The following is a 13,583-nucleotide window of genomic DNA, read 5'->3' as shown; positions in this document are numbered from 1 at the left end:
TTCGATTTTTTGCATTCTACTTCACTAAACATCTCCGTAGGAGATCCAATTACTTGTAGGGAAATGCAAGAGACCTCAATTATGATGATGCACTAGGTCCATAGCTGGGACTTTGTGTATGTTCTCGAAATGCGTTTGTCGAGTGCTCATTAGGAAAGTTTCTATATATGTTTCTGAACGAACACCTTAAGAAAAGTTCTCCAAAAGTTCCCTATGAAAGAATCCTTTGAAGCATCTAGTCGTCACAAACGTTTTGACTACTTGTGGATCCAAAACAGACTCCGTATGAGTCAGATATCCATGTTTCAGTTAACACTGCGCAAAGCTGATTACGAACGACAGTTACAAACTGGTTCTTGTGTAGTTGCATTCGATTTTTTCCATTCTACTTCACTAAACATCTCCATATGAGATCCAATTAGTTGTAGGGAAATGCAAGAGACCTCAGTTATGATGATGCACTACGTCCATAGCTGGGACTTTGTGTATGTTCTCGAAATGCGTTTGTCGAGTGCTCGTTAAGAAAGTTTCTGTACAAGTTTCTTAATGAACTCGTTAAGAAAAGTTCTCCAAAAGTTCCCTATGAAAGAATCCTTTGAAGCATGTGGTAGTCACAAACGTTTTGACCACTTGTGGAGCCAAAACGGACTCCATATGAGTCATATATCCATGTTTCAGTTAACACTGCGCAAAACTGATTCCGAACGACAGTTACAGACTGGTTCTTGTGTAGTTGCATTCTATTTTTTCCATTATACTTCACTAAACATCTCCATATGAGATCCAATTACTTGTAGGTGAATGCAAGAGACCTCAGTTATGATGATGCACTAGGTCCATACTTGGGACTCTGCGTATGTTCTCGAAATGCGTTTGTCGAGTGCTCATTAAGAAAGTTTCTATACAAGTTTCTGAACGAACTCCTTAAGAAAAGTTCTCCAAAAGTTCCCTACAAAAGAATCCTTTTAAGCATATGGTCGTCACAAATGTTTTAACCACTTGTGGAGCCAAAATGGACTCCGTATGAGTTAGGTATCCATCTTTCAGTTAACATTGCGCAAAACTGATTCGGAATGACAGTTACAGACTGGTTCTTGTGTAGTTGCATTCGATTTTTTCCATTATACTTCACTAAACATCTCCATATGAGATCCAATTACTTGTACATCAATGCAAGAGACCTCAGTTATGATGATGCACTAGGTCCATACTTGGGACTTTGCGTATGTTCTCGAAATGCGTTTGTCGAGTGCTCGTTAAGAAAGTTTCTGTACAAGTTTCTGAACGAACACCTTAAGAAAAGTTCTCCAAAAGTTCCCTATGAAAGAATACTTTGAAGCATCTAGTCGCCACAAACGTTTTGAGTATTGTGGATCCAAAACAGACTCCGTATGAGTCAGATATCCATGTTTCAGTTAACACTGCGCAAAACTGATTCCAAACGACAGTTACAAACTGGTTCTTGTGTAGTTGCATTCGATTTTTTCCATTCTACTTCACTAAACATCTCCATATGAGATCCAATTAGTTGTAGGGAAATGCAAGAGACCTCAGTTATGATGATGCACTACGTCCATAGCTGGGACTTTGTGTATGTTCTCGAAATGCGTTTGTCGAGTGCTCGTTAAGAAAGATTCTATACAAGTTTCTGAACGAACTCCTTAAGAAAAGTTCTCCAAAAGTTCCCTATGAAAGAACCCTTTGAAGCATCTAGTCGTCACAAACGTTTTGACCACTTGTGGATCCAAAATAGACTCCGTATGAGTCAGATATCCATGTTTCAGTTAACACTGCGCAAAACTGATTCCGAACGACAGTTACAAACTGGTTCTTGTGTAGTTGCATTCGATTTTTTCCATTATACTTCACTAAACATCTCCATATGAGATCCAATTACTTGTAGGTAAATGCAAGAGACCTCAGTTATGATGATGCACTAGGTCCATACCTGAGACTCTGCGTATGTTCTCGAAATGCGTTTGTCGAGTGCTCATTAAGAAAGTTTCTATACAAGTTTCTGAACGAACTCCTTAAGAAAAGTTCTCCAAAAGTTCCCTACAAAAGAATCCTTTTAAGCATATGGTCGTCACAAATGTTTTAACCACTTGTGGAGCCAAAATGGACTCCGTGTGAGTTAGGTATCCATCTTTCAGTTAACATTGCGCAAAACTGATTCGAAATGACAGTTACAGACTGGTTCTTGTGTAGTTGCGTTCGATTTTTTCCATTATACTTCACTAAACATCTCCATATGAGATCCAATTACTTGTACATCAATGCAAGAGACCTCAGTTATGATGATGCACTAGGTCCATACTTGGGACTTTGCGTATGTTCTCGAAATGCGTTTGTCGAGTGCTCATTAGGAAAGTTTCGATACAAGTTTCTGAATGAACTCCTTAAGAAAAGTTCTCCAAAAGTTCCCTATGAAAGAATTCTTTGAAGCATCTAGTCGTCACAAACATTTTGACCACTTGTGGAGCCAAAACGGACTCCATATGAGTCAGATATCCATGTTTCAGTTAACACTGCGCAAAACTGATTCCGAACGACAGTTACAGACTGGTTCTTGTGTAGTTGCAGTCAATTTTTTCCACTCTACTTCACTAAACATCTCCATATGAGATCCAATTACTTGTAGGTAAATGCAAGAGACCTCATTTATGATGATGCACTAGGTCCATACTTGGGACTTTGCGTATGTTCTCGAAATGCGTTTGTCGAGTGCTCATTAAGAAAGTTTCTATACAAGTTTCTGGATGAACTCCTTAAGAAAAGTTCTCCAAATGTTCCCTATGTAAGAATACTTTGAAGTATCTAGTCGTCACAAACATTTTGACTACTTGTGGAGCCAAAACGGACTCCGTATGAGTCAGATATCCATGTTTCAGTTAACACTTCGCAAAACTGATTCCGAACGACAGTTACAGACAGGTTCTTGTGTAGTTGCATTCGATTTTTTCCATTCTACTTCACTAAACATCTTCATATGAGATCCAATTACTTGTAGGGAAATGCAAGAGACCTCAGTTATGATGATGCACTAGGTCCATAGCTGGGACTTTGTGTATGTTCTCGAAATGCGTTTGTCGAGTGCTCATTAAGAAAGTTTCTATATATGTTTCTGAACGAACACCTTAAGAAAAGTTCTCCAAAAGTTCCCTATGAAAGAATCCTTTGAAGCATCTAGTCGTCACAAACGTTTTGACTACTTGTGGATCCAAAACAGACTCCGTATGAGTCAGATATCCATGTTTCAGTTAACACTGCGCAAAACTGATTCCGAACGACAGTTACAAACTGGTTCTTGTGTAGTTGCATTCGATTTTTTCCATTCTACTTCACTAAACATCTCCATATGAGATCCAATTAGTTGTAGGGAAATGCAAGAGACCTCAGTTATGATGATGCATTACGTCCATAGCTCGGACTTTGTGTATGTTCTCGAAATGCGTTTGTCGAGTGCTCGTTAAGAAAGTTTTTGTACAAGTTTCTTAATGAACTCCTTAAGAAAAGTTCTCCAAAAGTTCCCTATGAAAGAATCCTTTGAAGCATCTGGTAGTCACAAACGTTTTGACCACTTGTGGAGCCAAAACGGACTCCATATGAGTCAGATATCCATGTTTCAGTTAACACTGCGCAAAACTGATTCCGAACGACAGTTACAGACTGGTTCTTGTGTAGTTGCATTCTATTTTTTCCATTATACTTCACTAAACATCTCCATATGAGATCCAATTACTTGTAGGTGAATGCAAGAGACCTCAGTTATGATGATGCACTTGGTCCATACTTGGGACTCTGCGTATGTTCTCGAAATGCGTTTGTCGAGTGCTCATTAAGAAAGTTTCTATACAAGTTTCTGAACGAACTCCTTAAGAAAAGTTCTCCAAAAGTTCCCTACAAAAGAATCCTTTGAAGCATATGGTCGTCACAAATGTTTTAACCACTTGTGGAGCCAAAATGGACTCCGTATGAGTTAGGTATCCATCTTTCAGTTAACATTGCGCAAAACTGATTCGGAATGACAGTTACAGACTGGTTCTTGTGTAGTTGCATTCGATTTTTTCCATTATACTTCACTAAACATCTCCATATGAGATCCAATTACTTGTACATCAATGCAAAAGACCTCAGTTATGATGATGCACTAGGTCCATACTTGGGACTTTGCGTATGTTCTTGAAATGCGTTTGTCGAGTGCTCGTTAAGAAAGTTTCTGTACAAGTTTCTGAACGAACACCTTAAGAAAAGTTCTCCAAAAGTTCCCTATGAAAGAATACTTTGAAGCATATAGTCGCCACAAACGTTTTGCGTACTTGTGGATCCAAAACAGACTCCGTATGAGTCAGATATCCATGTTTCAGTTAATACTGCGCAAAACTGATTCCGAACGACAGTTACAAACTGGTTCTTGTGTAGTTGCATTCGATTTTTTCCATTCTACTTCACTAAACATCTCCATATGAGATCCAATTAGTTGTAGGGAAATGCAAGAGACCTCAGTTATGATGATGCACTACGTCCATAGCTGGGACTTTGTGTATGTTCTCGAAATGCGTTTGTCGAGTGCTCGTTAAGAAAGATTCTATACAAGTTTCTGAACGAACTCCTTAAGAAAAGTTCTCCAAAAGTTCGCTATGAAAGAATCCTTTGAAGCATCTAGTCATCACAAATGTTTTGACCACTTGTGGATCCAAAACAGACTCTGTATGAGTCAGATATCCATGTTTCAGTTAACACTGCGCAAAACTGATTCCGAACGACAGTTACAAACTGGTTCTTGTGTAGTTGCATTCGATTTTTTCCATTATACTTCACTAAACATCTCCATATGAGATCCAATTACTTGTAGGTAAATGCAAGAGACCTCAGTTATGATGATGCACTAGGTCCATACTTGAGACTCTGCGTATGTTCTCGAAATGCGTTTGTCGAGTGCTCATTAAGAAAGTTTCTATACAAGTTTCTGAACGAACTCCTTAAGAAAAGTTCTCCAAAAGTTCCCTACAAAAGAATCCTTTTAAGCATATGGTAGTCATAAATGTTTTAACCACTTGTGGAGCCAAAATGGACTCCGTATGAGTTAGGTATCCATCTTTCAGTTAACATTGCGCAAAACTGATTCGGAATGACAGTTACAGACAGGTTCTTGTGTAGTTGCGTTCGATTTTTTCCATTATACTTCACTAAACATCTCCATATGAGATCCAATTAGTTGTACATCAATGCAAGAGACCTCAGTTATGATGATGCACTAGGTCCATACTTGGGACTTTGCGTATGTTCTCGAAATGCGTTTGTCGAGTGCTCATTAGGAAAGTTTCGATACAAGTTTCTGAATGAACTCCTTAAGAAAAGTTCTCCAAAAGTTCCCTATGAAAGAATTCTTTGAAGCATCTGGTCGTCACAAACATTTTGACCACTTGTGGAGCCAAAACGGACTCCATATGAGTCAGATATCCATGTTTCAGTTAACACTGCGCAAAACTGATTCCGAACGACAGTTACAGACTGGTTCTTGTGTAGTTGCAGTCAATTTTTTCCACTCTACTTCACTAAAGATCTCCATATGAGATCCAATTACTTGTAGGTAAATGCAAGAGACCTCAGTTATGATGATGCATTAGGTCCATACTTGGGACTTTGCGTATGTTCTCGAAATGCGTTTGTCGAGTGCTCATTAAGAAAGTTTCTATACAAGTTTCTGTTTGAACTCCTTAAGAAAAGTTCTCCAAATGTTCCCTATGTAAGAATACTTTGAAGTATCTAGTCGTCACAAACGTTTTGACTACTTGTGGAGCCAAAACGGACTCCGTATGAGTCAGATATCCATGTTTCAGTTAACACTTCGCAAAACTGATTCCGAACGACAGTTACAGACAGGTTCTTGTGTAGTTGCATTCGATTTTTTCCATTCTACTTCACTAAACATCTTCATATGAGATCCAATTACTTGTAGGGAAATGCAAGAGACCTCAGTTATGATGATGCACTAGGTCCATAGCTGGGACTTTGTGTATGTTCTCGAAATGCGTTTGTCGAGTGCTCATTAAGAAAGTTTCTATATATGTTTCTGAACGAACTCCTTAAGAAAAGTTCTCCAAAAGTTCCCTATGAAAGAATCCTTTGAAGGATCTGGTCGTCACAAACGTTTTGACTACTTGTGGATCCAAAACGGACTCCGTATGAGTGAGATATCCATGTTTGAGTTAACACTTTGCAAAACTGATTCCGAACGACAGTTACAAACTGGTTCTTGTGTAGGTGCATTCGATTTTTTCCATTCTACTTCACTAAACATCTCCATATGAGATCCAGTTACTTGTAGGGAAATGCAAGAGACCTTAGTTATGATGATGCACTAGGTCCATAGCTGGGACTTTGTGTATGTTCTCGAAATGCGTTTGTCGAGTGCTCATTAAGTAAGTTTCTTTATATGTTTCTGAATGAACTCCTTAATAAAAGTTCTCCAAAAGTTCCCTATGAAAGAATCCTTTGAAGCATCTGGTTCCGAACAACAGTTACAAACTGGTTCTTGTGTAGTTGCATTCGATTTTTTCCATTCTACTTCACTAAACATCTCCATATTAGATCCAATTACTTGTAGGGAAATGCAAGAGACCTCAGTTATGATGATGCACTAGGTCCATAGCTCGGACTTTGTGTATGTTCTCGAAATGCGTTTGTCGAGTGCTCATTAAGAAAGGTTCTATACAAGTTTCTGAACGAACTCCTTAAGAATAGTTCTCCAAAAGTTCCCTATGAAAGAATCCTTTGAAGCATCTGGTCGTCACAAACGCTTTGACTACTTGTGGAGCCAAAACGGACTCCATATGAGTTAGATATCCATGTTTCAGTTAACACTGCACAAAACTGATTCCGAACGACAGTTACAGACTGGTTCTTGTGTAGTTGCATTTGATTTTTTCCATTCTACTTCACTAAACATCTCCATATGAGATCCAATTACTTGTAGGTAAATGCAAGTGACCTCAGTTATGATGATGCACTAGGTCCATACTTGGGACTTTGCGTATGTTCTCGAAATGCGTTTGTCGAGTGCTCATTAAGCAAGTTTCTATACAAGTTTCTGAACGAACTCCTTAAGAAAAGTTCTCCAAAAGTTCTCTATGAAAGAATCCTTTGAAGCATCTGGTCGTCACAGACGTTTTGACTACTTGTGGAGCTAAAACGGACTCCGTATGAGCCAGATATCCATGTTTCAGTTAACACTGCGCAAAACTGATTTCGAACGGCAGTTACAGACTGGTTCTTGTGTAGTTGCATTCGATTTTTTCCATTCTACTTCACTAAACATCTCCATATGACATCCAAATACTTGTAGGGAAATGAAAGAAACCTCAGTTATGATGATGCACTGGGTCCATAGCTGGGACTTTGTGTATGTTCTCGAAATGCGTTTGACGAGTGCTCATTAAGAAAGTTTCTATATGTTTCTGAACGAACTCCTTAAGAAAAGTTCTCCAAAAGTTCCCTATGAAAGAATACTTTGAAGCATCTGGTCGTCACAAACAATTTGAATACTCGTGGATCCAAAACGGACTCCAGTATGAGTCAGATATCCATGTTTCAGTTAACATTTTGCAAAACTGATTACGAACGCAGTTACAAACTGGTTCTTGTGTAGTTGCATTCGATTTTTTCCATTCTACTTCGCTAAACATCTCCATATGAGATCCAATTACTCTCAGGTAAATGCAAGAGACCTTTGTTATGATGATGCACTAGGTCCATACTTGGGACTTTGCGTATGTTCTCGAAATGCGTTTGTCGAGTGCTCATTAAGAAAGTTTCTATACAAGTTTCTGAACGAACTCCTTAAGAAAAGTTCTCCAAAAGTTCCCTATGAAAGAATACTTTGAAGCATCTGGTCATCACAAACGTTTTGACTACTTGTGGATCCAAAACAGACTCCGTATGAGTCAGATGTCCATGTTTCAGTTAACACTGCACAAAACTGATTCCGAACGACAGTTACAAACTGCTTCTTGTGTAGTTGCATTCGATTTTTTCCATTCTACTTCACTAAACATATCCATATGAGATCCAATTACTTGTAGGTAAATGCAAGAGACCTCTGTTATGATGATGCACTAGGTCCATACTTGGGACTTCGTGTATGTTCTTGAAATGCGTTTATCGAGTGCTCATTAAGAAAGTTTCTATACAAGTTTCTAAAGGAACTCCTTAAGAAAAGTTCTCGAAAAGTACCCTATAAAAGCATCCTTTGAATCATCTGGTCATCACAAACATTTTGACCATTTGTGGAGCCAAAACGGACTCCATATGAGTCAGATATCCATGTTTCAGTTAACACTGCACAAAACTGATTCCGAACGACAGTTACAGACTAGTTCTTGTGTTGTTGCATTCGATTTTTTCCATTATACTTCACTAAACATCTCCATATGAGATCCAATTACTTGTAGGTAAATGCAAGAGACCTCAGTTATGATGATGCACTAGGTCCATACTTGGGACTTTGCGTATATTCTCGAAATGCGTTTGTCGAGTGCTCATTAAGAAAGTTTCTATACAAGTTTTTGAACGAACTCCTTAAGAAAAGTTCTCCAAAAGTTCCCTATGAAAGAATCCTTTGAAGCATCTGGTCGTCACAAACGTTTTTACCACTTGTGGATCCAAAACGGACTCCATATGAGTCAGATATCCATGTTTCAGTTAACACTGCACAAAACTGATTCCGAACGACAGTTGGAGACTGGTTCTTGTGTAGTTGCATTCGATTTTTCCCATTCTACTTCACTAAACATCTCCATATGAGATTCAATTACTTGTTGGTAAATGCAAGGGACCTCAGTTATGATGATGCACTAGGTCCATACTTGGGACTTTGCGTATGTTCTCAAAATGCGTTTGTCGAGTGCTCATTAAGAAAGTTTCTATACAAGTTTCTGAACGAACTCCTTAAGAAAAGTTCTCCAAAAGTTCCCTATGAAAGAATCCTTTGAAGCATCTGGTCGTCACAAACATTTTGACTACTTGTCGAGCCAAAACGGACTCCGTATGAGTCAGAGATCCATGCTTTAGTTACCACTGCGCAACACTGATTCCGAACGACAGTTACAGAATGGTTCTTGTGTAGTTGCATTCGATTTTTTCCATTCTACTTCACTAAACATCTCCATATGAGATCCAATTACTTGTTGGGAAATGCAAGAGTCCTCAGTTATGATGATGCACTAGGTCAATACCTGGGACTTTGCGTATGTTCTCGAAATGCGTTTGTCGAGTGCTCATTAAGAAAGTTTCTATACAAGTTTCTGAAGGAACTCCTTAAGAAAAGTTCTCCGAAAATTCCCTATGAAAGAATCCTTTGAAGCATCTGGTCGTCACAAACGTTTTGACTACTTGCGGATCCAAAACGGACTCTGTATGAGTCAGATATCAATGTTTCAGTTAACACTTTGCAAAACTGATTCCGAACGACAGTTACAAACTGGTTCTTGTGTAGTTGCATTCGATTTTTTCCATTCTACTTCACTAAACATCTCCATATGAGATCCAATTACTTGTAGGGAAATGCAAGAGACCTCAGTTATGATGATGCACTAGGTCCATAGCTGGGACTTTGTGTATGTTCTCGAAATGCGTTTGTCGAGTGCTCATTAAGTAAGTTTCTATATATGTTTCTGAATGAACTCCTGAAGAAAAGTTCTCGAAAAGTTCCCTATGAAAGAATCCTTTGAAGCAACTGGTCGTCACAAACGTTTGGACTACTTGTGGATCCAAAACGGACTCCGTATGAGTCAGATGTCCATGTTTCAGTTAACACTGCACAAAACTGATTCTGAACGACAGTTACAAACTGGTTCTTGTGTAGTTGCATTCGATTTTTTCCATTCTACTTCACTAAACATCTCCATATGAGATCCAATTATATGTAGGGAAATGCAAGAGACCTACGTTATGATGATGCACTAGGTCCATAGCTGGAACTTTGTGTATGTTCTCGAAATGCGTTTGTTGAGTGCTCATTAAGAAAGTTTCTATACAAGTTTCTGAACGAACTCCTTAAGAAAAGTTCTCCAAAAGGTCCCTATGAAAGAATCCTTTGAAGCATCTGGTCATCGCAAACGTTTTGACCACTTGTGGAGCCAAAACGGACTCCGTATGAGTCAGATATCCATGTTTCAGTTAACACTGCGCAAAACTGATTCCGAAGGACAGTTACAGACTGGTTCTTGTGTAGTTGCATTCGATTTTTTCCATTATACTTCACTAAACATCTCCATATGAGATCCAATTACTTGTAGGTAAATGCAAGAGACCTCAGTTATGATGATGCACTAGGTCCATACTTGGGACTTTGCGTATATTCTCGAAGTGCGTTTGTCGAGTGCTCATTAAGAAAGTTTCTATACAAGTTTCTGAACGAACTCCTTAAGAAAAGTTCTCCAAAACTTCCCTATGAAAGAATCCTTTGAAGCATCTGGTCGTCACAAACGCTTTGACTACTTGTGGAGCCAAAGCGGAGTCCGTATGAGTCCGATATCCATGTTTCAGTTAACACTGCGCAAAACTGATTCCGAACGACAGTTACAGACTGGTTCTTGTGTAGTTGCATTCGATTTTTTCCATTCTACTTCACTAAACATCTCCATAGGAGATCCAATTACTTGTAGGGAAATGCAAGAGACCTCAATTATGATGATGCACTAGGTCCATAGCTGGGACTTTGTGTATGTTCTCGAAATGCGTTTGTCGAGTGCTCATTATGAAAATCTCCATATATGTTTCTGAACGAACTCCTTAAGAAAAGTTCTCCAAAAGTTCCCTATGAAAGAATCCTTTGAAGCATCTAGTCGTCACAAATATTTTGACTACTTGTGGATCCAAAAGAGACTCCGTATGAGTCAGATGTCCATGTTTCAGTTAACACTGCGCAAAACTGATTCCGAACGATAGTTACAAACTGGTTTTTGTGTAGTTGCATTCGATTTTTTCCATTCTACTTCACTAAACATCTCCATAGGAGATCCAATTACTTGTAGGGAAATGCAAGAGACCTCAGTTATGATGATGCACTACGTCCATAGCTGGGACTTTGTGTATTTTCTCGAAATGCGTTTGTCGAGTGCTCATTAAGAAAGTTTCGATACAAGTTTCTGAATGAACTCCTTAAGAAAAGTTCTCCAAAAGTTCCCTATGAAAGAATACTTTGAAGCATCTAGTCGTCACAAACATTTTGACCACTTGTGGAGCCAAAACGGACTCCATATGAGTCAGATATCCATGTTTCAGTTAACACTGCGCAAAACTGATTCCGAACGACAGTTACAGACTGGTTCTTGTGTAGTTGCAGTCAATTTTTTCCATTATACTTCACTAAACATCTCCATATGAGATCCAATTACTTGTAGGTAAATGCAAGAGACCTCTGTTATGATAATGCACTAGGTCCATACTTGGGACTTTGCGTATGTTCTCGAAATGCGTTTGTCGAGTGCTCATTAAGAAAGTTTCTATAGAAGTTTCTGAACGAACTCCTTAAGAAAAGTTCTCCAAAAGTTCCCTATGAAAGAATCCTTTTAAGCATCTGGTCGTCACAAACGTTTTAACCATTTGTGGAGTGAAAACGGACTCCGTATGAGTCAGATATCCTTGTTTCAGTTAACATTGCGCAAAACTGATTCCGACTGACAGTTACAGACTGGTTCTTGTGTAGTTGCATTCCATTTTTTCCATTACACTTCACTAAACATCTCCATATGAGATCCAATTACTTGTATATAAATGCAAGAAACCTCAGTTATGATGATGCACTAGGTCCAAACTTGGGACTTTGCGTATGTTCTCGAAATGCGTTTGTCGAGTGCTCATTAGGAAAGTTTCTATACAAGTTTCTGAACGAACTCCTTAAGAAAAGTTCTGCAAAAGGTCCCTATGTAAGAATCCTTTGAAGCATCTGGTCATCGCAAACGTTTTGACCACTTGTGGAGCCAAAACGGACTCCGTATGAGTCAGATATCCATGTTTCAGTTAACACTGCGCAAAACTGATTCCGAACGACAGTTACAGACTGGTTATTGTGTAGTTGGATTCGATTTTTTCCATTATACTTCACTAAACATCTCCATATGAGATCCAATTACTTGTAGGTAAATGCAAGAGACCTCAGTTATGATGATGCACTAGGTCCATACTTGGGACTTTGCGTATGTTCTCGAAATGCGTTTGTCGAGTGCTCATTAAGAAAGTTTCTATACAAGTTTCTGAATGAACTCCTTAAGAAAGTTCTCCCAAAGTTCCCTATGAAAGAATCCTTCGAAGCATCTGGTCGTCACAAACGTTTTGCTACTTGTGGAGCCAAAACGGACTTCGTATGAGTTAGATATCCATGTTTCAGTTAACACTTCGCAAAACTGATTCTGAACGACAGTTACAGACTGGTTCTTGTGTAGATCAATTCGATTTTTCACATTCTACTTCACTAAACATCTCCATATGAGATCCAATTATTTGTAGGGAAATGCAAGAGACCTCAATTATGATGATGCACTAGGTCCATGGCTGGGACTTTGTGTACGTTCTCGAAATGCGTTTGTCGAGTGCTCATTAAGAAAGTTTCTACATATGTTTCTGAACGAACTCCTTAAGAAAAGTTCTCCAAAAGTTCCCTATGAAAGAATCCTTTAAAGCATCTAGTCGTCACACACGTTTTGGCTACTTGTGGATCCAAAACAGACTTCGTATGAGTCAGATGTCCATGTTTCAGTTAACACTGCGCAAAACTGATTCCAAACGATAGTTACAAACTGGCTCTTGTGTAGTTGCATTCGATTTTTTCCATTCTACTTCACCAAACATCTCCATATGAGATCCAATTACTTGTAGGGAAATGCAAGAGACCTCAGTTATGATGATGCACTACGTCCATAGCTGGGACTTTGTGTATGTTCTCGAAATGCGTTTGTCGAGTGCTCATTAAGAAAGTTTGTGTACAAGTTTCTGAACGAACTCCTTAAGAAAAGTTCTCCAAAAGTTCCATATGAAAGAATCCTTTTAAGCATCTGGTCGTCACAAACGTTTTAACCACTTGTGGAGCCAAAACGAACTCCATATGAGTCAGATATCCATGTTTCAGTTAACATTGCGCAAAACTGATTCCGAACGACAGTTACAGACTGGTTCTTGTGTAGTTTCATTCAATTTTTTCCATTCTACTTCACTAAACATCTCCATATGAGATCCAATTACTTGTAGGTAAATGCAAGAGACCTCAGTTATGATGATGCACTAGGTCCATACTTGGTACTTTGCGTATGTTCTCGAAATGCGTTTATCGAGTGCTTATTAAGAAAGTTTCTATACAAGTTTCTGGATGAACTTCTTAAGAAAAGTTCTCCAAAAGTTCCCTATGAAAGAATCCTTTGAAGCATCTGGTCGTCACAAACGTTTTGACTACTTGTGAATCCAAAACGGACTCCGTATGAGTCAGATATCCATGTTGCAGTTAACACTTTGCAAAACTGGTTCCAAACGACAGTTACAAACTGGTTCTTGTGTAGTTGCATTCGATTTTTTCCATTCTACTTCAC

Source organism: Aegilops tauschii, chromosome 4 (assembly GCF_002575655.3).
Source record: "Aegilops tauschii subsp. strangulata cultivar AL8/78 chromosome 4, Aet v6.0, whole genome shotgun sequence".
Lineage (NCBI taxonomy): Eukaryota > Viridiplantae > Streptophyta > Magnoliopsida > Poales > Poaceae > Aegilops > Aegilops tauschii.
This window is presented reverse-complemented; position numbering follows the sequence as displayed.